This window comes from Leptopilina boulardi, unplaced genomic scaffold (assembly GCF_019393585.1).
Source record: "Leptopilina boulardi isolate dan_hultmark-lab unplaced genomic scaffold, ZJU_Lbou_2.1 LbouV2_377, whole genome shotgun sequence".
NCBI classification, from domain to species: Eukaryota; Metazoa; Arthropoda; class Insecta; order Hymenoptera; family Figitidae; genus Leptopilina; species Leptopilina boulardi.
This window is the reverse complement of record NW_026137948.1, coordinates 1,993,042-2,019,287: the sequence shown is the minus strand read 5'-3', so window position 1 is coordinate 2,019,287 and position 26,246 is coordinate 1,993,042. Positions and strand designations below refer to the sequence as shown.

Genomic DNA, 26,246 nt, shown 5'->3' with positions numbered 1-26,246 from the left:
GCACAGGGAGCGCCTTAACGCGCTCGACCAGGGGAGGCTATGAAAATTTTTGAGAAAATGTCTCTTATAACGAACTTATATTATTTTGTAAAGTCATCAAATAGCTTTTCAGATGTTTATTATTACTAAAAGTATATTATCGTATATATTTTTATGAACATTAATGATATCAATTAATAATTTTGTCAATTTAAAAAGTTTTAAATGATTAATTATGTTAATGAATAAAAATTACAATTTTTTTCATCTATACAACATAAAAATGGTATATGAATTTTAATACCTAACTTTATATTTGGAGTTTATTAACTTTGACATTTTAATTTAGAATGACATGGACATGAACTTAAATTTCAATCAAGTGAACTCTGCATACATTCCAATTTTTTCGATATAGCAAATTTTTGTTAATAAACTAATGTAATTTATATAATGCTAATACTAAATCAAAACTCATTTTTTATCAGAATTTTCTTATATGGAAATCACTGTTAACTTAAAAGTATCAAATTGCAACGAATTGATACCTAAAATGTGGATCAAATAAAAAATTGATACAAATTTTGGTATCAATTTGATACTTTCAAGAAAACTGTGATAATGTAATCTAAATTAAAATAGTAAAAAACTCCAATTTAAATTTTTTTTAAAACAAAGAAAATCATTTATATTAACTTAAATCTCAAGTTTTTAAAAGTTCAAGAAAAATTATCAAGCTACAAAAATTTACAAAATTTCGGAATTTGATTATTTTTAAACACTATAATATTTTAGTACTACGTTCATTAATTTGGAATGCCAGTAATTATTTGTTGAAAATCAAGTAATTTATGTTTTGATCAAATTTTAATATCCAATATTAAATTTTTTGTAAATAATGTTAGTCCACTCAAATTAGTCGAAAAACAAGGCATATCATGTTTTAACTCAGGACCTCAATTTTTTTCGCTTAAACCTTTCATTTTGGGGTAAAAATAAAGTACCTAAATTTGGTATTTCAAACTCCTACCGGAAACTAAATTTTTTTAAAGAAATAGGTGCAAAAAATCAGTTTTTTTACAAATTGACGCCTTTCATGATATTTTATCATAAAAATTGCTGTTATAAAAAAGAAAGTGACCCGTGTAGAAATTTCCCTACCAGGGCCCTGGTAGTGAATAATAATCTGGCCCAGATCAGGGCCACGAAAAAATGTGGATTTCATAATCAGGGCCAAATCGGACCCGGCGTTGCATTACCGTCCGATCCGAGCCATAGCAAAATTTCTACACGGCGTATAAAATTATGAGTAAATTGATAAAAAATTGAACATTTCTATAAAAATTCAAACAAATTTATGAATTTAAAGATAAGATTAGTGAAAATAATTTCAGATGTATGTATCTTATTAAGAAAATAAAAATAATAGGAACAAAAGTGATGAAAATATTCATGAATATCATAATTGTATAAATTTATTTATCGAAGATTTATTTATCCCCTATTCTTATTTTTTATATTATTTTTTATTAAAAATCACTAAAAACTGATCACATGAATTTAAATAAACATTAAATTTATACATTATTTCAAACCTATTATATATTTTTTATTTGATTTGGAAAATTAAAATCAATGAAATCTAGACGACTGTCAGACCAGAGCGTGCATTCGATCTAAATAATGTGTAAGTATAAACTCTGGCACATTGCAAGCCCGCTTGAGCTTCGAAAAGTTAGCTGGTAAAATCGCTGCGTTCCAGCAGACACACGGTCTGGCGCATTCAACGTGCCGGGCGTGCCGGACACGTTTGTTATCTGGGGTACTATATAACTTTAATGCGTGAAATTCAAAAACTGAATTAAAATAACAATAATAATAATTAAACATTATTAATATCAGCATTAACATCAATTAATATTATCAATTATGATACAATCAACATTAAAGTACCATAATATCATCATATTATTATATTGTTATATTATAACTAATATTAATTAGTGGATGACTAAAGCAGTACTTCTGTTATCAAGTCTGCTGTCTCTTTTATGTTGATAAATTCTGTCTTTAATGTAACTACTTGTTTCACAAATATAACAGGCTCCACATTGCCATGGAATATTATAAACAACGTGATTCCTATATTGAAAATTTGTAATATCCTTATTTTTTGAAAAAACCTTAAAGGGATCTTTTTCATAAGAGAAAACGACTTTAGCATCATAGTTTCTGTAAATGTTTTTAAAAAAAGATTTTAATTGATGATAGAATCATTCTCTCTAATGATTGTGACATCAAGAAAATTAATAGAATTAAGATTTTTTTATTTCTATAGTAAACTGTATATTTTCATTATATTTGTTAAATGCGGAAAGTAAATTGTTAATGTTATTTTCCTCAACAATGACAAAAATATCATCAACATATCGTCGATAAAAATAATATGAAAAACTTAAATTTTTTAAAACACCTGATTCTAATTTTTCCATTACAAGGTCAGCTATACCCTATTGAAAATCCCCACATGGGATCCTATACTATATGATTCCATAATTATAGGTTCCTTTATAAAAAACCGTTATGAAATCTTACATACAAGTTTTAATATAGGAAACCATATGGCATTTGAACATAAAAAATCACATGGATTTATATATAGAAAACAATATAGGATTTCATGTGATAAATTTCAGTTAACTGTATTATACAGAAGGCAGTTAACAAAAATTAAAAATTATTTAATGAAAAATTAAATAATATTACTGCAATTTATCTGAAAAAAATTTGTGCTTTGCAATACACCTTCTGAGTTAAAGTCTCAGCTTATATAGTATTCAATAATGATCTCAACTGTGAGAAAAAAAATTTTTTCACCATCTGGCGGCGTAAGAGTGGAATTATGATTTACATTTACATTTCCTATGTAGGAATCCATGTGAGAACATATGCAGGATCTTATGTAAGATATTACTTAAGATTCTACATGGATTCCATCATGTATGTAGGAATCTATGTAAAATCGTATATGTAGTATCTTACATAAGATCCTATATATGTTCTCACATGGATTCCTACATAGGAAATGTAAATGTAAATCATAATTCCACTCTTACGCCGCCAGATGGTGATAATTTTTTTCTCACAGTTGAGATCATTATTGAATACTATATAAGCTGAGAATTTAACTCAGAAGGTGTATTGCAAAGCACAAATTTTTTTCTTTTCAGATAAATTGCAGTAATATTATTTAATTTTTAATTTTTGTTAACTGCCTTCTGCATAAAGCAGCCAACATGAAATCCCATGTGATTTCCTATGTTCAAACCCATGTGAAATCATATGTAAGAATGCACATGAAATCCCATATAGATTCCTATATTAAAACTTGTATGTAAGATTTCATATAAGGAAATCTTTAGAATTTTATATGATATTTTTTATAAGATTTGATGTGAGTTGACTATGAAGGAAATTGACAAAAATAATATGCCAGAAAAATTATAGGAAATAATGTAGGAATTCACATAGATTTCAATGTAGAAACAACATCATAAATTCCTACATGAAATCATACACCAAATCGTGTCCGAATTTCATATATGATTTTACATGGAATTCTATGCGGATTCCTATGTCGACTTAGGATTTCATAACGGTTTTTATAAAGGAACCTATAATTATGGAATCATATATAGGATCCCATGTGCGATTTTCAATAGGGTTATGCCCAATATTGGTGAACCCATTGGTGGTCCAAAAATCTGTTTATAAAATTCATTTTTAAAAGAAGAATAGGCATCATCAATACAAAATTCCAAGATATCTAAAAAGACGTCATCAAGAAGTTTTATATGTTGTCTAATTTCACGCCTTTAACTTTACACATTTTAATACCAATGATTTAGAAATATTAGTAAAAAGAGATTTTGCATCTAATGAAATTAATCTACAATTAGGTGTAATTTTTTTATTTTCAATTTGTTTATTAAAATCAAAACTATTTTTAATGTGACATTCTGTTTTGTTAATAACTTTTTGAATAGGAATACTAATAAATTTTGATATATTCCCTGGCGGAATAAAATGACTCAACGCCCACTTTATAAAGTAGACATTGAGTGGACATTGGGTAGAAACTTGGTAATTCGCAAAAAAATAGGTTAAAATGACAAAATATGAAAAAATTTGTGTTGCAAAAGGTAAATAAATATGCAGACTCAATTCTAGTAATAATTGTACAATATCAGTACGTCATACTTCTGAAATAAGAAGCACAACATACTCGTACGATACAAGTATAATACTGGTACGTCGTACTGGGAATCTTCGCTGCGGTAATGCCAACCCAACCTCACTTTCCTGACAATTTGTCAAATATGAACGTGTCACTGAAAACGGTGCAATAAATGTTGGTGAAAAAAGTGGTTTATGATGCAGCAAGAGTTTTAACGTTTGTAACTTGAGCTTCTGTACTTATCTTGAATATCCGAGATTAAATTTATATTAAATTATCGATCTTTATAAGATTTATATTCTTTTACTTTGACATGCCGCTTTGTGCCATGGTGTTATTTCATTGAAAAACATCAAAATCATTTCTTTTATAATCTTTTTTATACATTTATATTGAAAAAATTCATAAATTCGGTCTTGATCATTTTGATATATTTTTAAAATCAATTGTGTGTTATTTCGTTATAGTTTTTCTTAACATCAAAGCAATTTTAAACATCAAGTTTAAAATTCTTTTGAAATAATGTTTAAATATAAATAAATAATCAATTAATATTTGATAAAGTTAAGTAATTAAAATAATATAAAACACCGGATATTTTAAGATAAGTGGGAATACAAGTTACATATATTTTATATAATATATGCAAAGACATATATAATATAAATAAAAAAAATTATTGAATAAAAATAAATAACTAAAAATGAATTATTATTATTTCAGTTCTCCCACATATTTTCTTTTCAATAATAAATTAAAATAATTAAAATACTATTGTAGGAAGAGAAAGGGGAGGGTATATAATATTTTATATTGTACATCATACTAGTATTGTACCAGTACAATAACAGTACGTTATACTAAGTCACAAAAGTTTTCAGTACGTTGGCTTGATAAAAAAATCGTTTAAGGGCTGAAAAAACTTGTACACTCTTGACCTTCGAAAGCAGATGGGCGATTTCAGAAATTCAATATGGCGGCGCCTGTAGATGTGATATAAGTCATCAATGTCACGATTCCACAAATACAATCATGAATAAAATTTCCAAAATTAAATAAATTGAATCAAAAAATACACTTTTAAGCATTTTTGGGGTCGCTAAATACGAATCTGAAGTTAGATTTTAAAAATTCAAAATGGCGGATCCAAAATGGTGGTCGATTTTTGTTAAAACTCAATTTTTTTCTCCAAACTGGTTACATGGGGGTTTTTGGGGTCGCTGAATACGAATCTGAAGTCAGATTTTAAATATTCAAAATGGCCGATCCAAAATGGTGGTCGATTTTTGTTAAAACTCAATTTTTTTCTCAAAACTGGTTACTTGGGGGTTTTTGGTGTCGCTGAATACGAATCTGAAGTCAGATTTTAAAAATTCAAAATGACAGATCCAAAATGGTGGTCGATTTTTGTTAAAACTCAATATTTTTTCTCAAAACTGGTTACTCAAGGGTTTTTGGGGTCGCTGAATACGAATCTGAAGTCAGATTTTAAATATTCAAAATGGCCGATCCAAAATGGTGGTCGATTTTTGTTAAAACTCAATTTTTTTCTCAAAACTGGTTACTTGGGGGTTTTTGGTGTCGCTGAATACGAATCTGAAGTCAGATTTTAAAAATTCAAAATGACAGATCCAAAATGGTGGTCGATTTTTGTTAAAACTCAATATTTTTTCTCAAAACTGGTTACTCAAGGGTTTTTGGGGTCGCTGAATACGAATCTGAAGTCAGATTTTAAATATTCAAAATGGCCGATCCAAAATGGTGGTCGATTTTTGTTAAAACTCAATTTTTTTCTCAAAACTGGTTACTTGGGGGTTTTTGGTGTCGCTAAATACGAATCTGAAGTCAGATTTTAAAAATTCAAAATGACAGATCCAAAATGGTGGTCGATTTTTGTTAAAACTCAATATTTTTTCTCAAAACTGGTTACTCAAGGGTTTTTGGGGTCGCTAAATACGAATCTGAAGTCAGATTTTAAATATTAAAAATGGCCGTTCCAAAATGGTGGTCGATTTTTGTTAAAACTCAATTTTTTTCTCAAAACTGGTTACTCGGGGGTTTTTGGGGTCGATGAATGAATGATAAAATTAAATTTTTTTGATTAAATATGTTATTCGGGTGTTTTAAAGGTCGCTCAATTTTAAAACAAAGGAGCACTTGTATATTTTTTAGCCAAGTGTCTTTTTAAACCTTTTATGAACGACAGCATTGTAATTAACAGTGTATATTTTTTAGAGCTTTATGATTTTACCTATGTAAAAGAAAGATTTAAATATCAAAAGTCCTTACAAACACTTTACTACTCATTATTTTTACATACTATTTTTTTATTTTTCATATGCGCTTAGTTTTTTATTTACGATTGATTGTGTTTTTTGGACTATTCTGTCATTGCATATTATTTGTAGCTTACGATAGTTCTTTTTCTTCGCTGTTTCTGTCAAAAAGTATTTGTCATTTAGCAGAGCATATTTCTGTGTTGTTATTCAAAACAGTATTTTGTTTCGTCGCTCTACTGTCATAGTATAATTCGTTACTTTCGATAGTTTTTTTTTCGTTGCTTGTCATTTATGTAGGCATGGTTTTTTAGTCTGATTTTTTGTGGTATAAAGCTCGTTATTAACAGTAAAGTTCTTTTGTTTTCCTGTCAAATCATTACTGCAGTTTTGATTACTTAACATAATAATTTTTCCTGCTTTTTTCAGTTTATAAAGTTTGTTATTTAATGTTTATTTTTCTCCCTTGCTTTTTTCGCAATGTAAGGTTCATTACATCCATTAATTTCTTTTCGCTGCTGCTGCTACAGTATAGTTTTAATATTTCTGTGTTGTTATTCAAAACAGTATTTTGTTTCGTCGCTCTACTGTCATAGTATAATTCTTTACTTTAGATAGTTTTTTCTTCGTTTCTTACCATTTATGTTGGTATGTTTTTTTGGTCTGCTTCTTTCAGTTTAAAGCTCGTTATTTACGATAAAGTTTTTTTGTTTTCCTGTCAAAGTATTGCCACAGTTTTGGTTACTTTAAACAGTCTTTTTTCATGCTTTTGGCAGTTTACAGTCTGTTATTTAAGATTTGTTTTTCTTTCTTGCTTCTTTAGCAGGATAATTATACCCGTTAATTATATTTTTTTTGCTGCTGCTGTTACAGTATAGTTTTAATTTTTCTTGAAGTATTATTTAGTTTTTTCAGTTCATACTTTGTTATTCTTAGATTTTAGTGTTATTCAATTAAAAGAATATATTTGACTATCTCTGGTATTTGTTTTGTTGGTTTGCTTTGAATGTTAACCTATTAACTGTGAAGATTTCTTCAATTTAAAAAAAATGAATAAAATGCCGTCGACAAATCATGTCCTCTCAAAGTCTAACTCGCGAATAGATAGATGTGCAAATCCTTTCAGAGTGGATGGCCACAGAGGAAAGGAGTTGCGAAATATGTCGAAATTTATTATCGAAAAATTTGGAAATTCGTTCGCTAATTTAAAAATATGTAAGCAATGCCGTACTCAATTTTACAAGAACAATATATCGGCTTCTATTAGTAATGCTAATACTGTAAATACAGACAATTTTGAGGAAGATAATGTAGAATTAGATTCTGAAACAGATTCACCGCCGTTAAAAAAAATTCATCTTTCTAGAGAACAGGAATTAGAGGAACTGTTAAACGGTTTAAAAGAAGCCGAAGAATTCGGAACATCCATCACAATGACTAAAAAAATCAAGAGATTTAAAGAAAATAGAAGGTGTTTTAGCAATGCCAATTCTAAAAGACGGAAAGAAGTTACCTACGATTACGGTTGATAAAGTCATACAATTTTATGAGAGTGACCTCTATAGTAGAGTTATGCCAAATAAGAAGGACCCTGTTACAATTAAAGTAAGTCGAGAAAAACAAAAAGTACAAAAACGATTACTTCTGAGTGATGTAAGCAGTTTATATAATGATTTTAAAAAACTTAATCCAGATTGTCCAATCGGTTTCAGTAAGTTTGCTGAATTAAGACCGAAATGGTGCGTACTGGCGGGAGCAAAGGGCACACATAGTGTATGCGTTTGCACTATTCATGAAAATTGTAAGGCCATGATCGACGCTTCTAATCTTGAAAGACTTACAAAGGACTCGCAAAATTATTCGAAATTATAAAGACTGCTTTAAGTTCATACTATGTGAAAATCAACAACCTTCGTGTTATTTAAATGAATGTGCATCTTCCCCTAATTTTGAAGAATTCTCGACTTATCTTACTGAAATTTTTGAGCAAAAAGGTATTGTTCAGATAATTTACAGTACATGGGAAACAACTGATCGCTGTACGTTAAAGAAAAAGTGTCTTGATGCTGCAGAGTTTGTAACTGAATTTTGTGCTAAGTTAAAAAATTAATACCTCATGATTTTATATCAAAAAATCAGTCTGAGTATTTATCGAATCGAAAAAATAATTTGAAAGAAAACGAAGTTTTAGTGCAGATAGATTTTTCAGAAAATTATGCTTATGTCGCACAGGATGCAGCACAAGCTTCCCACTATAATAACAGCCAATGCACGGTACATCCGGCAATTTTTTATTATAAATCTGGAACGGATTTAGGATATCAAAGTTTAATTGCATTGTCCGAAAGCACAACTCAGGATACTGCCGCCGTTTATATTTTACAAGAATTTTTAATACCCAAAATTAAGAAAGTAGTTCCTCAAGTGCAAAAAATTATTTATTTTACGGACGGCGCTAAACAGCACAATAAAAACAGATTTCAGATGAGCAATCTTGCTCATCATAAACAAAAATTTGGAAATTGATGCTGAGTGGCACACGCATGCAAGAGCTCATGGTAAAGGAGCTTGCGATGGGATCGGTGCGACTTTTAAACGAGAAGCTACACGAGCGAGTTTACAGGCTCTACCAACAGAAGCAATTTTAACATCCCAAACTCTTTTTGAATGGGCTAAAGTAAAGTTCAAAAAATTAAAAATTGTTTATTACGATGCTGCAAAACATAAAAAAGTACAAAGACACATGTCTACCAAAGAATATCAAAAAAGAGCTGTTGCGGTACCAAACATCCAAAACGGACACGGTTTCATAGTAGAGGCCAAAAAATTAACAGTATTACGATACTCAAACGATACCACTCCCTTAAGCACTCTCCAATATTAAAAAATATTAAAGTAATATATTCTGTAACTATTAAGGACATGTAACTGGTAGGGATTCACAAGTAAATACTCTCCGTAAATTTTCTCATAAAATATTTTATTTTTAGAATACATGTGATCAATTTACAGAAGTTCTTAAGTAAACCAAAATTTGACAACATATTCGCATTCAGCGACCCCAAAAACCCCCGAGTAACCAGTTTTGAGAAAAAATATTGAGTTTTAAAAAAAATTGACCACCATTTTGGATCCGCCATTTTGAATTTTTAAAATCTGACTGCAGATTCGTATTCAGCGACCCCAAAAACCCCCATGTAACCAGTTTGGAGAAAAAAATTGAGTTTTAACAAAAATCGACCACTATTTTGGATCCGCCATTTTGAATTTTTAAAATCTGACTTCAGATTCGTATTCAGCGACCCCAAAAATGCTTAAAAGTGTATTTTTTGATTCAATTTAATTAATTTTGGAAATTTTATTCATGTTGGTATTTGTCGAATCGTGACATTGATGACTTATATGGGCATATCTCTAGAACTTTTAAACTTTATGTTATCGCTCATTATGATACCTTAAGAATTTTTTTAATAATTTTTCAATACCATAATTTGACCAATTATAGGGCTTTTTAAATGTATCATGCGTTATATAATTTTTTTCATTATGTAGGAAATGACGAACGTAAGTTAAAGTGGTGAAATCGACAGTTTCTAGTGTGTGATATTGACTGCTTTTTTTGTTTTTAGACTGTAACTTTTTTAACGAAACATTGTGTGTCTTGTGGCTTGCAATAGAAGTAGGTGGGAGTGTAAAGAACTAAAAAATCCATGAAATAATGATGTGCCTCAAATTGAATAAAAACTATGTAGCTTCAAACTTGCGAGACAACTTTTTCAAAATTTCTACAAGTTAGCAGTTAAACTGATATAACTTTTTTAACGGAGGTTTTTGAGTAACGGCACAACGTGATTATATTATCTACCTAATAAGAAGTAATTTGAACCCATACAGGAATGTGTGCCTCCTTTACACAAAGAATGCAATGACTTCAAACATTAAATTTTAAAACGTAACTCATATCAAAAAACCACATATTTGAAAAGCACATGTTGAATTTTGCTTCTAAATGCTCCCAACTCATTGTAATCTCTTCTCATGCATTATAAAAGTATACAGAAAAATCGTGAAAAACCTTTGCACACTTCAATCAAACTGTATAATTACACAGGCCTGCATCATTTCGGCATAATGAATGCGACTAGGTGTTCCCGAAAGGAAATTTTGCCCTGAACACGAATCCGGGGTCCAAAATGCTCCATCACGTCAAGTTTTTGAGAAAAATGGGGTCGCTGATTACGAATCTGAACTTAATTTTTCAAAATTCAAAATGGTGGATACTTATGACTTAATAAGCCATAGGACATAAAATTTTCGAAACTGTAGCATTAAATATTAGTAATGAAACTTTAAATTTTATGTACATGGTTACAAAAACTAAGCTACGAAAACCCCCAAGTAACAAATTTCAGGCCAATTGGATCTATTTTTTTAAAAGTTGTTCGCCATATTGGATCCGCCATTTTGAATTTTGAAAAACTAAGTTCAGATTCGTAATCAGCGACCCAAAAAACCCCCAAGTAACAAGTTTCAGACAAATTCGATCAAATTTTTTAAAAGTCGTCTGCCATATTGGAACCGCCATTTTGAATTTTGAAAAACTAACGTCGGATTTGTAATCAGCGACCAAAAAAATCCGCGAGTAACAAATTTCAGTCAGTTTTAAACACATCTAGAGATTTTGGGCAGGTTTTTTGCAATAAGGCCCACTGTGCTGCGTAACAATGTGTAAAAATGAGTTACGCAAATTTTTTTATAGTATTTGATCAATACTGAAGACAATAAAATTTGTTTCACGAATGTGCCCTGAAAAAAAAATTATTTTTTCTAATATCTCAAAGTTTAAAAGTTCTAGAGATATGCCCATATATCCCCCATGTGGAATCCGGCCCCGAGAGGACTATACTCACTGTGTAGTACAGAGGGAAGAACTCTTCACACTTGAAGAGCTTAAAAAGGTGGCAAAGACGTTGAAAAATCTCAAAGCGCCAGGCAATGATGGAATTCCCAACGAGATTCTTAAAGAAGTTATCGCTGTGTATCCGGAGCTACTTCTCGACGTCTTTAATACATGTCTGGAGTGTCGAAAGTTTTTCAGTGACTGGAAAACACAGAAGTTGGTCCTCCGTAGGAAGGGGGATAGACCTCTAGATAAAGTCTCATCGTTTAGACCAATTTGTCTATTGGTCCAACCATATGGAACGTCATGTATGACGGTTTCCTTAGTTTGGACTTACTGAAAGATACGTTTCTAACCGGATGATAAATCTTTTACAAATAAAACTCGATGATAGTCTGCGACAAATGGGGTCTTGGTTGAACCGACATGGTCTGAAAATAGCTGTCGAGAAAACCGAGGCTCTGCTCGTCACAGACCGGAGAGCCTTCCGATTCCCGCGGTTGGAAATTGGAGGATCTGTAGTTTCATGGGGGACAAATTAAAGTACTTGGGAGTGACGTTGGACAAACGTTTGAGTTTCGGACAACATATTAACATCTTGTAACTCCAAGCCACCAAATGTATGGGAAACCTTTCGAGGATGATGCCCAATATTGGTGGCCCCAGGGAAAAGACATTTGACATAAATGACAAGTATCAAAATTGTTATTTAACATAAACGACATGTAACAAAAATGTCATTTGACATAAATGACAATTATCAAAATTGTCATTTGACATAAACAACATGTAACATAAATGTCATTTGACATAATTGACATTTATCAAACTTGTCATTTGACCTAAATATTCTAGCGCGAAATTCAAAACTGACCAATCACAATTTTAATAATAGCTTTTTATTGGTCAATTTTAAAATTCGCAGTAGTATATTTAGGTCAAAAGACAAGTTTGATAAATGTCATTTATGTTACAGGTCTTTTATGTCATATGACAGTTTTGATAAATGTCGTTTATGTCAAATGACAATTTTGATAATTGTCATTTGTGTCAAATGATAATTCCGATAAATGTCATTTATGTCAAATGACAATTTTGATAATTGTCATTTATGTAAAACGACATTTTTGTATCATGTCATTTATGTCAAATGACATTTTTGTATCGTGTCATTTATGTCATATAACATTTTTGGTATATGTCCCTTATGTTAAATGACAGTTTTGGTAATTGTCATTTATGTCAAATGTCAAATTTGATAAATGTCATTGATGTCAAATATCATTTTTGTAACATGTCATTATGGTCAAATGACATGTGTGTCATATGCATTTCGGTTAATTGACATTTTTGTCACATGTCAATTGGGCAATATTCATGCGCCTCGATTACCGCCAATGGATTTATTGGCGATGGAAAGGAAGGAGATCTTCCATCTTAACAAAGATCTGGCAGGTACTTTAGAGCATAGCGATAGACTCAAAGCGATATTACGCAGAGTCCAGAAGTAGACTCGTTCAGAAATGGCAGGAGAGATGGGATAGGGAGTCTAAAGGTAGGTGGACCTACCGCCTGATTCCCTTCCTCACTACATGGTTAGAAAACACGGTGAAGTTGGCTACTACCTTACACAAGCGTTGTCAGCAGACCTGAGATGTGTGTATTGCAACGGTTCGGGCGTCGACTAAGCAAAACACACTGACGACGCGGAGCACACGTTTTTTTTCTGCGGGCACTGGCGTTAACTTAAGCAGGCTATGTTCTTGGCTGTGGGCACTGAAGTCACAGCTGAAAACATGGTCTCTATTATGTTGCAGAGCGCTGACTCTTGGAGGAGCATCGAGTTCTTCATTACAAAAGTAATGAGGACGACAGGAGGAGGTTGACTTGGAGAAATCCTGCTGCTCAGCTGGGTGCACGAGGAAGACCTTAACTGGCTCTCCTTCTTCTTTCGATGGCACTCAGTTAAGAATTTAGAACTGAGATCAAAGGTAAGGAGACTTCCACTGGCGATGTATAAAGCTTAAATCAGTTCCGCCAGTGGAGTTAAAGTCTCAAAAAGGGTGTGGTTTTTAGTGGGTCAGCCAGAACAAAAGCGGTCATCCCGACATAACCTGAGAGTACGGGTTCCAGGTATCTGACTTGGAAGTAGGCCTCCAGGGTTATGCAGATTTTCCACTTCCCTCGTAAAAAAATATATAAAGTATATATGTTATACCCAAAATGAATTAAAATTTTTTAAATTTTTCAAAAAATTTAATTAATTTAAATCAGTTTTTTAACTCGAAATGTTTTAAATCAATTAATTGAATGAGAGAAATTCATAGCTTCCTTCACGAGGAAGCAAAATGTTTATGAAATAAACATAAAGGACCCCCTCCTTGTTTTACTGTTGTTACACTATACCATTGTTTCTTACAATTGATAGTGGTATTTAAGAAAAGTAATTTATAAGGATATCATAAAACCAATCTCATTTTTAAAAAATTTTGTCTCAACTGCGAGTAGATTTATATGCTTATAAATATTCGCTTTCTTCCATCGATAAAATGATATGTAATGTAGGAATAAAAATGAGATTTAATGAAGATGTTATTTAACTTAAATGTTATTAGACATAATTTCTGTTTGTACTGTTAAGTATATTGTTTAATAATTTATTGATTAAAACTGAAACCTTATTGAACCGACCAAATAAATTTTTTAATAATTTAAGAAATAAAAGTAAAGAACTTACAAAACTGCACAATAAGTACAAAACATTTGATGTAACTACATTTTTGCTTCTTCATATAAGAGGAAATATTATATGATTGTTGTAATTAGAAGAAGAGTTGATGTATTAAAAAGTGAATATTTTTTACTGTATTTAAAACTGCTATCTATTCTACTACAATTTAAAAAATTTTTAATAACTGGAAAAAGAGTCGTATGTTTTAAAACACCGTCTATAATAGTATTATTTACACTATTCTTTGAAAATTAAAAAAGTAATCAAATATTAATTCTTATACAAATGTGAAAGTCTGAAAATCGCCAATTGCAAAACAGTCCGCTCTAAGATTAATAAAAACTAGTAACTAAAGATTTAAAAAAGTGTTTCTGATTGTCTAAATAGTAAATAAAGACAAAGTAGATCAGTAGATCTAGTAGAGTGAATTCTCCAATTAGAAGATTAAATTGTCCAACCCTTGAATTTTGAGGAAACGCGTTACAAGAGAAATACTATCAATTTTAATTTTTCTTCATTTCTGTAGTCTAAAGGAATGAATTAATTAATAATTTAAGGCTTAATTTTGATTGTCCAACTCATGCAATGAATTGTCTAACTAGTAAATTAAATTGTCCAACCCTTGAATTTTAAGGAAACACGTTACAAGTGAAAAACTGTCAACTTTAATTTTTATTCTTCTGTACAGTCTAAAGGAATGGATTTATTAATAATATTTAGGGCTTAATTTTGAGTCTCTAACTTGTGCTATGAATTGTCCAACTAGTAGATTTAATTGACCAACCCTTGAGTTTTAAGGAAACGTGTTACAAATGATAAACTTTTAATTTTAATTTTTTTATCTCTACAGTATAATGGTACAAATTAAATAATAATTCAGGGCTTAATTTTGATTGTCCAACTCGTACAATGAATGGTCCAATTAGTAGATTAAATTGTCCATCTAGTAGATTGAATTGTCCAACCCTTGATTTTTAAGGAAACGCGTTACAAATGAAATAGGGGAAAGGTGGGTAAGTTCGCCCAAAAAAAGTTTAGAGTATAAAAAAAGTTACTTAATTATAATGTTTGAGTATAAAAACTCTTTCATAGTACAAAGACAACCTTCAGAAATAAAACAGAATAGTTATTTGAATTGTCTTTTAATGAAAATATTAAATAAATTGTAATTAAAATATCGATGGTAAAAATGAAGAATTGACCTGAGGTGCGGGTATGTTCGACTACGGAGGAGGGTAAGTTTGTTTCTTCCAAAAAGTAGGAATAAATTGAAGTAAATGTGTCAAATTTTTTTGTATTTGTTTTTATTAATCAATAATCTTATGAATGTCTTAAAAATTAATACTGTATTATAATGAAATATACATTTTTTTTGTCAAATTTAATTTTTCAATCAAAACTAGTTTTTAAAGGAGGAGAAAGTAGCTACGTAAAGTACGTAACTCTCAGAGATAAATGCGCATGCGCGCTTTGTGCGCGCTTATTTTTAATGTTTTTCTTTCTCAAAATATTCAAATAATTATTTGTTATTATAAATTTATTGAATTACGCATTTTTTCTATTAAAAAATTTTTAGACATGAAAGGAAGAATGAATGCGAATGACAGTGAAAAAGATAATTTATTTATTGATATTTAACAATGTGTAAATAACATTTTTAGTATTGGACGAAAAATCAGATTTAACAATCATCTATTCTGAAACCCGATTAAAAATCAGATTTAAAATTTTTCTATTTGGTATAAAATCTTTTAAAACTTTAAAATATTACATTTTAGATAGGTATTGTATGTATATAATTGAGGTTATGCATAATAGTAATTTTCTTGATTCTGCTACAATAAATGAAAATTAAAAGCGAAACAAAAATTTAAATAATAAAGTATAAATAAAAACATACTAGTTATTGCAGCATTAAATTAAATTATTATTAAATAATTTCCTGCATTTGTAGAAATCTATCAGTTTGTCTTCTGATGCATATCTCTATATACATTCTGAGCAATTGCGCATGTCCCGTACCTAACTTACGTATCTTGCTTGCGCGACTTGTGATTTGACGAACTTAACCGCACGAACTTAGCCGACATTAATAGTTTAAACATTTTATTACTTATTTAATTTTACAACTTATTTTTAATTTTCAAAACATGATTTTCATAAAGTGTAATGTTCCAGAATTATAATAAAAAAAAATTACCAATTTCTATGAATAATAAATACGTTTTTCTAAAATTCAAAATTCAAAAAATTTACAAATAGAAGCAACTTTTTCATACTTGTTTAATATTTTTGTTAATAACAAACCGATTACAACAAAACTTTTTAGACACCATCGTTACCATACAATACTCCATTCTTAAAAACGGTTATACGTAATATTTATTTTTAAAAAAGTTATTAAGAAAAACGAACTTATCCGCCGCGCGAACTTACCCACCTTTCCCCTACTATCAATTTTAATAGTTTTTTTTGTCTACAGTCTAATGGAATGTATTAATTAATAACGTAGGGCTTAATTTTGATTGTCCAACTTGTGCAATGAATTGTCCATCTAGTAGAGTGAATTCTCGAATAAGTAGGTTAAATTTTCCAACTCTTGAATTTTAAGGAAACGCCTTACAAGTGAAATACTATCAATTTTAATTTTTCTTCATCTCTACAGTCTAAACGATTAGATTTATTAATAATTTAGGTCTTAATTTTGATTGTCCAACTAGCAGATTGAATTGTCCAACCGTAGAATTTGAAGGAAAAGCGTTACAAATGATCAACTATCAATTTATATTTTTCTTCTTCAGTACAGTCTGAAGGAATGAATTAATTAATAATTTAGGGCTTTATTTTAATTGTTCAACTCGTGAAAAGAATTGTCCAACTAGTAGATTTAATTGTCCAACCCTTGAATTTTAAGGAAACAAGTTGCAAATAATCAATTATTAATTTTTCTTCATCTGTACAGTCTAAAAAAAATAAATTTATTAATAAAAAAAATATTTTTAATCAGTTTTTCCATTTTTTGTTTAAACAAAAGGTGGACAATTAAAATCTTTTGTTGGACAAAGGTGGACTATTCGTAGACAACTGAATGCTATAAAAAATTTTAAAGTCGCAAGTTCACAGACCTTGCACGGCAAGCTTCATAAAAGTTTATATATATATATATGTTCCTGGCTTTACTAATTTTAGGGTTCCGTACCCGAAGGGGGAACCCTATTAATGAGACTAGTGAAGCAAGGCATGTACCCCCCCCCCTAGAGGCCACACGAATTTATATAGAGGGCTGAAATTTGGTACACATATGTATTTTGGCGTGTAGATTACAGGAAAAATATAGCGAATCTCATAGGAATCAATTATCATAGCGTTGTCAAGGAAAAACCATGAATTTTTACGAAAAATCCCTAAAAATGACTATGTACCCCCCCTGGTGGTCACATTTTTTCACATAGAGAGCTTAAATTTGGTACACTTATGTATTTTTATGTGAAAATTACAGGAAAAATATAGCGAACATGATTCGGATCGATTTACATAGCGTTGTCAAGGAAAAATCAAAAATTTTGAAAAAAAGCGTTTAATCCTCCTAGCGCACACACTATTTAACCAAGACAGTTCAGATTTGGTATACATGCATATTTTTGCGTATAGATTACAGAAAAAATATAGCGAGCACGATTGGAATTGATGATCATATTGTTTTTAAGGAAAACTCATATTTTTAGAAAAAATCATGGATTTTTCGAATAAAAAAAGAAGAAAATTTTATCTTAAGGGTTTCAAATTTATACATTTTTACGTATTTTTACGTGTAGATTACAAAAAAAATATAGCGAGAACGATTGGAGTTGATTATCATAGCGTTTTCAAGGAAAAACTGATAATTTTCGATCTATGTGACTATGTGTCTATCTATGTGTTTTCATGCTCACATTACAGGAAAAATTAAGCAAAATTGGAATTTTTCAACCTGCCTTCACACTTTAACCCTCTTTAAATTTTAGGTTTAAGGGTACGGAACCCTCGGTTTTAATGCGAATGTAACTCGCATTTGTCTGATTTTTTTTATTTCGTAAGGACCTTTATATATTTGTAGGAATTTTGCTATTATTTTATTTTCTTTATCTGATTCTAAAGAATAATTTTAAAATTGTTATATTTTGTAAAAACTAATTGTCAGTAGCTTTCTGACGATTCCTACCAACACGATTGGTTTTTCAAAATTAACAATAAAAATTACTTGCTGAGGAAAGTCGGTTGTCAGGAGCTTTCTGATAATTTATACCAAGACGAGTGATTTTCAAAAGCAGTAATAAAAATTATTATTCATCAATAATATACAAATCTCCAAATTCAAGCTATGGAAAATCAATGGTCAGGAGCTTTCGAAAGATTTCTATCAACACAATTGATTTTCCAAGAGTGGTAACAAAGATTAAATTTTAATTCTTGTTTAATATTCTTATATACCATGTGCATTGCAATACGCGATTCACATGACAGTTTGCAAGATTAAACTAAGAGATGATCCCAACAAATCCAAATATTAATTAAACAATGTATTGTTAAATTATGATAAATCATTAAAATTAAATTTTTTTATACAAGAACAGAAAAGTTAGATTAGAATTAGGTGAAACTAACCTTTAAATTTTGGTTAGGCAAAATTTTGTATTATTTGTTAAAAATTACTTATTTTTAATTTTTCTTTTAGATTCAAAAATCCCAGTAATATCCTCTTAGTTTTTTTTAAATTTTGTTTGTGATATATTTATCTAGAGAAATATGTAGGGATTTTTCGAAATATTAATATTACAATTTTATAGACAACTTCAAGTAACGAAATTTTGGCAAAAATAAGAAATTTTTCCATAAAATCGATGCCATTTTGCGAAAAATGCATTTTTTTAAAAACGGCTACGTATTCCTCTAGATTTTGAGTTGCAGAAACTAAGGTTTTTTTTTGTCTAGCTCAATTCTGACCGAGTTATGGTGCCCCACCGCGCGGCAATCCATTTTTAAAGGACTCCGCCGTATATTCTGTCAGACCGACATTTTTGAAAAAAAAACAAAACGAATTTTTTCTAGTTCAAGAGTAGTATAATACCCAACTGTATTTTAATTTTCTTAAAAAATTTCTATTTTTCAATAAAATTTGTTGAAAAAGCGTATTTTTTGGGCGGGTCAATTTAGTTTGAAAAAGCGACAAATACTTCAAAAATAAAAGATAAGAAAATATAATATAATATAAGTATAGAATAAGAAATAAGCAAAATAAACTTATAAAAGATCATTTCATTCATAAATTCCTTTTATATTTTGACAATCTTACCTGATGATATAGTTCTCACGCGTTTCATTATATTAAATAATAGAAATTAAGAATATAATGTCCCTTCCAATTTAAACAATAGCTATTATTCCTTTTGTTGGGAATTTGATAGTATGTGGGTGATAATTACCTACTATCGGTTCAAAATGTAAAGACCCCTGTCTTTGAATGCTTATTACTCAGGTAAAAAAAATCGCATTACATTGAGACAACTAGGAATCAGCAGCTACACTATTCCTACGTCACTAAAAGAAATTGCAACGGTCTACTTTGAAACCTTATAGCTTATTCAATAAAAATCCTATCAGTAAACATTTATGTTTATGGTCATTCAACCACGTGTTTGAACTCATTTGCTTCTCAGAATCGATGTATCACAAAAATTGAATTAAATAAAAATAAAGAAATAATATAATATCCGAGATACCCCCGGACTGAGAGCATATGAATGCTTCAACCCGCATATAATTTATACAATACTTGTTCAAATAGTACCTTTCTCAAGCACTTCAGATTTTATTTGCAATTTCCTGTGGTTTCCCTCTTTTAAGGAAATTAGAGGAATACTATCACGGATAGTACAAATCGCGTTGCCAATGGCTATTAGTCGAATTTATTTTGAATCCCCTTTGACCGACGTTATCGACTTGCATTTGGTTCCTGATAGGGAGGGATGGTGGGTGTGAGAGTGACCGACTTGGTTTTGTGAGCCCGATAACGTGTGGTCAGGGAACTGGGATCTTTCTTCTGTGCTAAAGCTCAATACAAATAGTATAAAATTGGTCCTGGTTGGGATATTCAGTTGGCTTATCGGACTATCCGATTATTTCTTTTTCCCTAACAATACTAACCAACTGTTTCGAATTCACAAACTATATCAAATGGATCAACTTTATACACGCAACCTCGTACATGTTGGGGTTGCGCTCTGTTGTATTCTATATTATGACGATGTATATACTTGCTGCTTGAAAGTTTCAACTCTCTTAAGCATACGTATCCACATGTAACTCGACAAGAGATGAGTATCTGCTCTGCAATCTCCTGCAATAAATTCTAAATTGCACCTGCCGCTTAGGAACACTGGTTCCATATACTCGCATACTTTTTCGCATGGTGATTTTTTCTCTGGTCTTTTAATCCTTTGTTCATGAGAAGAGAAAGGAGTCTGGTTATGGCCGTCTTCAAGTGAGGTTTTAAATGTATATTAAGTGAGGTTACTCCCTCATCAACAAATAAAACTAATCAATCTCTAGCTGTGAATAAATTAAATTCTGTTAATAAACTGAATCTACATACTACTAATTTCAGCTCAAATAATGCCTTTTCTAAAAACTCCCAGATTTACCTATGAGTACATTGCCACCCCTTGACAGTGTTACGAATCTACCCTCTTCTCAATCCGTAACCGAAGAACCAGGAATCCTAGGGGCGCATGATTATTCCATAATGTGAATTAGTTAGAATTTTCAGTTTATACCAGAATTTATACTTCACAGAATTTCTATGCAATCAAATTTTTATTTAACAGAATATTCTTTCAACATAATTTCCACTTAGCACACTTTTTATTCAAAAAATTCTTTTTAACACAAATTTTTATTTATCAGTATTCTTATTAAACAGAATTTCGTCTCAGTCGAATTTTTAAAAAGAATTCTTTTGAATAAAAAGTGTGCTAAATAGAAATTATGTTGAAAGAATATTCTGTTAAATAAAAATTTGATTATACAAAAATTCTGTGAAGTATAAATTCTGGTTAATTTAAATTAGATTAAACATTAATTCAAATAAAGTAAAATTCTATAAAATGAAAATTCTAAATAATTCAAATGGAATAATTATGAGTCCCGAACCCTAACACCAAAGGAGCAAAACCAGAGTTCAAGTGATTCTTTTAGTACGAGCGGAAAGTCCACCAAAGAAAATCTATTTCCCATGACTTGATCTGGAACAACCTTAAGTTTAATGAGGAGGCTAGATTTCATCAGGATTCCCTTCCTCCATTTACTATTTTTATAGAAATTTTTTTTTTAGCCAATGATTAATCAGCTTCGTGGCACCTCTTCATCAGACATGATTTACAGAATTATTTCAATTCGTAGACGTAACGACAAATCAAATGGAATTCAAATTTTCGGGTGTTTCAATTCCGGATTCGATCTTTATCTTATTCGCATTTTATAAACTCAATTTAATCGTTACCCCCCAACGAAAAGATGCGTCAAGTGTCAGCGTTTTAGGTATTTTCCTTCCCAGTGCATTAAATGAATGTTAAAATCCTAACGGCGAGGCAACACGGCACGTTCAACTCCGCGCTGGGGAGAGTTGTGCCGCTCAGATTTTTTAGTTGTTTCAGTTGTAGCAAATGATTTTACGCGTAAGAAATAAAATAATTATTGCCAATATATGATTTACTATTATTTATTAATCATTTGTTATAAACTTTTAAAGATTTTTAGGAACAATCTTAAGATTTCTAGATTTTTGTAAGTACAAATAAACATTTTCTGACTTATATTCTATAATTTCATAGTTAAGTCACTTAAAATATAGTTTTCGTAATAAGTATTTTTATTATAAACATTCAAAGGATTTTTCCAACAATCGTAACATTTATAGATTTTTGTTAATAAATAAACATTTCTGACTTAAATTTTACAATTACATAATTAGTCAGTCTTTTAAAATATTTTTTGAAATAATTAATTGTAAAAACTCTACTTTCTGATCACGAAGTAGTATAAGGAGACGTAACGCCCATAGTAGATTGTGGTGAAAGTGAGCCCCAAAATCGTGTCCTAGAGTTTACGCATTTTTCTAATAATGCAATGAGGACGCCGCGCGTGGAGAAATAGAGAATTAAAATTTATCACGTGCTCGCATGTGCTGACAAATTGTCTTGAACCGGTGTTTCGCGCTTGCACTTTGTGCTTTGTTAATGTTATCAGTGAAATGTCATGTTTTATAAAAGGATGTGGATCAAAAATAACTACAAAAGAAGAAAGAAATGGAGAAAATCGAAGTTTTTTTTCGGCTCGAACAGTATTTAATTTTTATTATTTATTATTGTTTTATTATTGTTAATATTATATCATTAGAGTTTTAATTATTTCCGATGTGTTTTTTATTTTTTAATGCTTTCCTATTATAGAATGAAAGTTTGTTAACTTGGTCAAGTGCTATTGTTGGCATTGGAAAAAACCAAAATTGACAAAAAAGGATAAGATATGTGATTTGCACTTTGTGGAATCAGATATTCTGAAAGATTATATCACAAAGTTACCTGATGGTAGTGAACACAAAATAAAACGAGGTAGATATGACCTTGTAAAAGGAGCAGTGCCGTCAATATTTACTCATCAGTTAAAAGAAAAACAGTGTCTTTTAGAAAATGAAAGGCTTCAAGATTCGCTGAAAAATTTGGAAAAACAAATGAAAGCTGGAAATGCTTTCAATGTAATTTCTGAAAATTTTCAACGGATAATACCAAAAGGCCTGTGATATGCTACGACTGTCAAAGTAGTTTAGTTTTATCAGAGAATGCTGAAATACCCGAAAGACACAAACTTATCAATTTAAAAACAAAAGGTTTTTTGAAGCATCCATCTCTTGATTTATTCGATTTGATTTCTATTCTCGAGGTTGCAACATTAGCTACCATTAAAGATAAAGATGTTAATGTTGACAATATATTTCAAATCACTGAAGCACTTGACGAATTATGTCCAATACCCTTTGTTGGTTGCAAAGAACACTCTCCTGTGTTAACGAAAAAAGTTATTACTTTTTACTTGACCATGAGAATGTTTTTCATTACAAAGCAATATAATAAAATGCATAATCGCAGTCGAGAGTTGACAAGAGAGAAAAGAAAGACAGCTAAATTATCTGAAGAAAAGAGAAAAGAATTAAATGTGGTTGATAAGAGTAAACAAAACTGTTGCGACGTTTCCAATAAAACGGGATTTAAAAGGAAACGGCCCAGAAAAAGAAAAAGCTCTGTACTTCAGCCCAAACGAAAAAAAAAAGTTTCTTGAAATTTCAAAGAAAAAAAACAAATGAAATAAAATAAAGCACCACTTGTTTAAGGCATTTACTTAACTGTGATAATATTTAAAGGAAAGTGATATTAATTGTTTGTTTAATTAATAGACATTTATAAATCGGACTGCAGATATTCATTCGTTTAAAGATTATATTTGTATCTTTTATATTTAATTTTACCGATGTAAATATGATGTAGGGTAACTGCACCAGTGGTGGATTAGTTAAGCCCCTTAACTTTCTTGTTTTGACTTTGAAGTTCTGTATAGGTTGCTTTTAGACAAATTTGAGGTTATTCTTTATAGTATTATGGACCAGATAGTTCCAATAGACATTTCCTTCAAGGTTGGACTTGATTTTGACACCTACGTTTACTTTAATGCTCCATCAAAGATAATTTGTCAATGATCCTATTCTGGATCACTGTTTGCACCAGTCATGGTTATAGATTGCTCCAGTGGTGGATCACTTAAAAAATCATACTAAAAAACATTGCATTTCAAAATTACGAGACTGAGAAGTTTTGCAACTTTTATAAGGCTTTACGGACAGATTTTCAAATTCACTTTCCTATCCATATTCCCTCCTCTTTCATTTCTATAGGTATAATGTGACTAAATGTTAATTAATCATCTTTTTATTAGAATTTTTGGTAATAAATAAATAGAAACTCTTCAAGCTTCAGTTTCAATGATAAATAACATTTATTAATTCTGGGTATTTTAATTCAACAAAAATTTGACAATTTGAAATCAGGTGTTAACAATTAATAAACATTTGAATTAGTGTTAACTAAAATTTAACTCATAAAATTTTCAATAAAACAATGCGTCAACAGGCAAAAAGTAGGACTGATCCACCACTAGATTTTGTTACTTTTTTGGTTCCAGTCGTGGATCACCCGAAAACAATGGACACGCGCTACTTACAGACGTAAATATTGTTCTCAGGGCTCTATGGGGATGAAACGAAATGCCTCATATTGTGAAAAGAATTAAAAATTGCCCTAAAATGGCTCCAAAGCTTTCTATTCCAAAATATACTCTTAACTTACATGCTAAGGAAAACTCTTGTCTTCTAGCACCACTTTAGTAATTGTTGTCCTGCTTTCTTCGCGATGAATTTAAAAATTTTTTTAAATTGTAATATTGATCTGTATAACTTTCTTAACAATTACCGACACTTGCGGTTCATTTACTTACAAACGTGTAAACACAAATGACCATTTTTCTCGCAGTTGATCCACCACTGGTGCAGTTACCCTATATATAGAGAACTGAAAAAAAGATTATCTTTTTAAAACTAAATTAATAAATAAAAGAAAATTTTACTCTGATTAAGTCATTTTTATACTTTTTTATGTAACAGCACAGATAGCGAGGAATTAACAAAATTGTACAGTATACCCCAGTCGAAAATCGCAAGTTTCCCTGAAGCGTTCATAAAGCCTTAAAGTAACTGTTATAAAGCTTTGAAATGCTTCCTGACAACTATCTATACATTAGAACTAAAACACCTTGATATTAGCTTTCTGGCTTCTTAATAGGAAGCTTTTTCTTCAGCTTGTTAAATACCTGTGGACAGCTTGTAGCAAAGGATCTGACAGTTTGCTCGACGAAAGCTTTCCTAATACTTGGTTTAGTGTGTAAGAGAGCAATTTTATTTGCTTTCCACAAGTTGCTTAAGAATATGTATTTTAATTACCCTTTTTACACTTCCTGGGAGCTAGATTCATCAATTTTAATTAACTTCACTCAATTAAATTAAATCAATCATAACTTTTAAACACTTCAAATATATATGAAAAAAAATATTTGTAGCTAGTTTAATTGCAGACTCTTGAGCGAAAATTGGGGTTAGGAATACGAACAGGCTGAAAACCTTATATCGCATTCATCTGTGTATAAATATAATTTTCTTCGTTTCAGTATAATGCAAATTAAGGTCAGAAATCAATATAATATTTTTATTTTAATGTGTAATCAAAGTATAATATAAACCAAACTTCAAAATTCACATTCATTTCAATCAGGCCTGAATCTACAGAGAGGCAAGAGGGAGCACGTGCCCCGGGCGGCAAATTCATAATGGGGGTATAGAAAAACAGTCATTAGTTATTATTATATTATTATAATGTATTATTATATTTTATTTATATTGTATATTACAATTCCAGAAGAAAAAATAATTAAAAGGATCGAAAATTTAATTTAGGCTCCCTTTATAAAAATTCTTAGATCCGCGCCTGATCGATTACAGCTAAGTCGATCACTGCGTCGACTAACTTCACTATGCTTGAATGTCAGCAGTAGTTAGAATGTTTGTTTATTTTCACCGGCGTGTTATTAGGTTAATCAATTATAAGGATTGGTGGGTTGCAGTACGTTATGAGGACAATCAAAAGGAAGTGTTAAAGTGCACTAAAATAAAATATTTTAAACCGCAACATATTATGGATTTCGACTCTACTAATGTTTACAAGGTTAAAACAACTACGTGGAATGCAAAAGGAATTATTTTTTATCTATGTTATTTTTCTGATGCTTCCTGAAACATCCATGACGCTTCATTTAATTTTCGCCACCTGAACTTTTTCCGTTAATTTTTTGTAAAATCCAGCGACTTTCTGATAACTCTTTCAAAGCCATCTGAATGCTTTGTTTAAAGTGTTAAAAATGTGCTATCTGCAAGCTTTCCTTGGAAGCGAAAAATCGGCCATAATATGCTCTCTGAAAGCTTTCTAC

General features: G+C 30.4%; 1 protein-coding gene across 1 annotated transcript in view; it reads right to left on the bottom strand.

Annotated features, from left to right (window-relative positions):
* Positions 1–26,246, bottom strand: part of LOC127287928 (midasin) — a 152,342-nt gene that overhangs the window by 60,903 nt on the left and 65,193 nt on the right. The window lies entirely within an intron of this gene.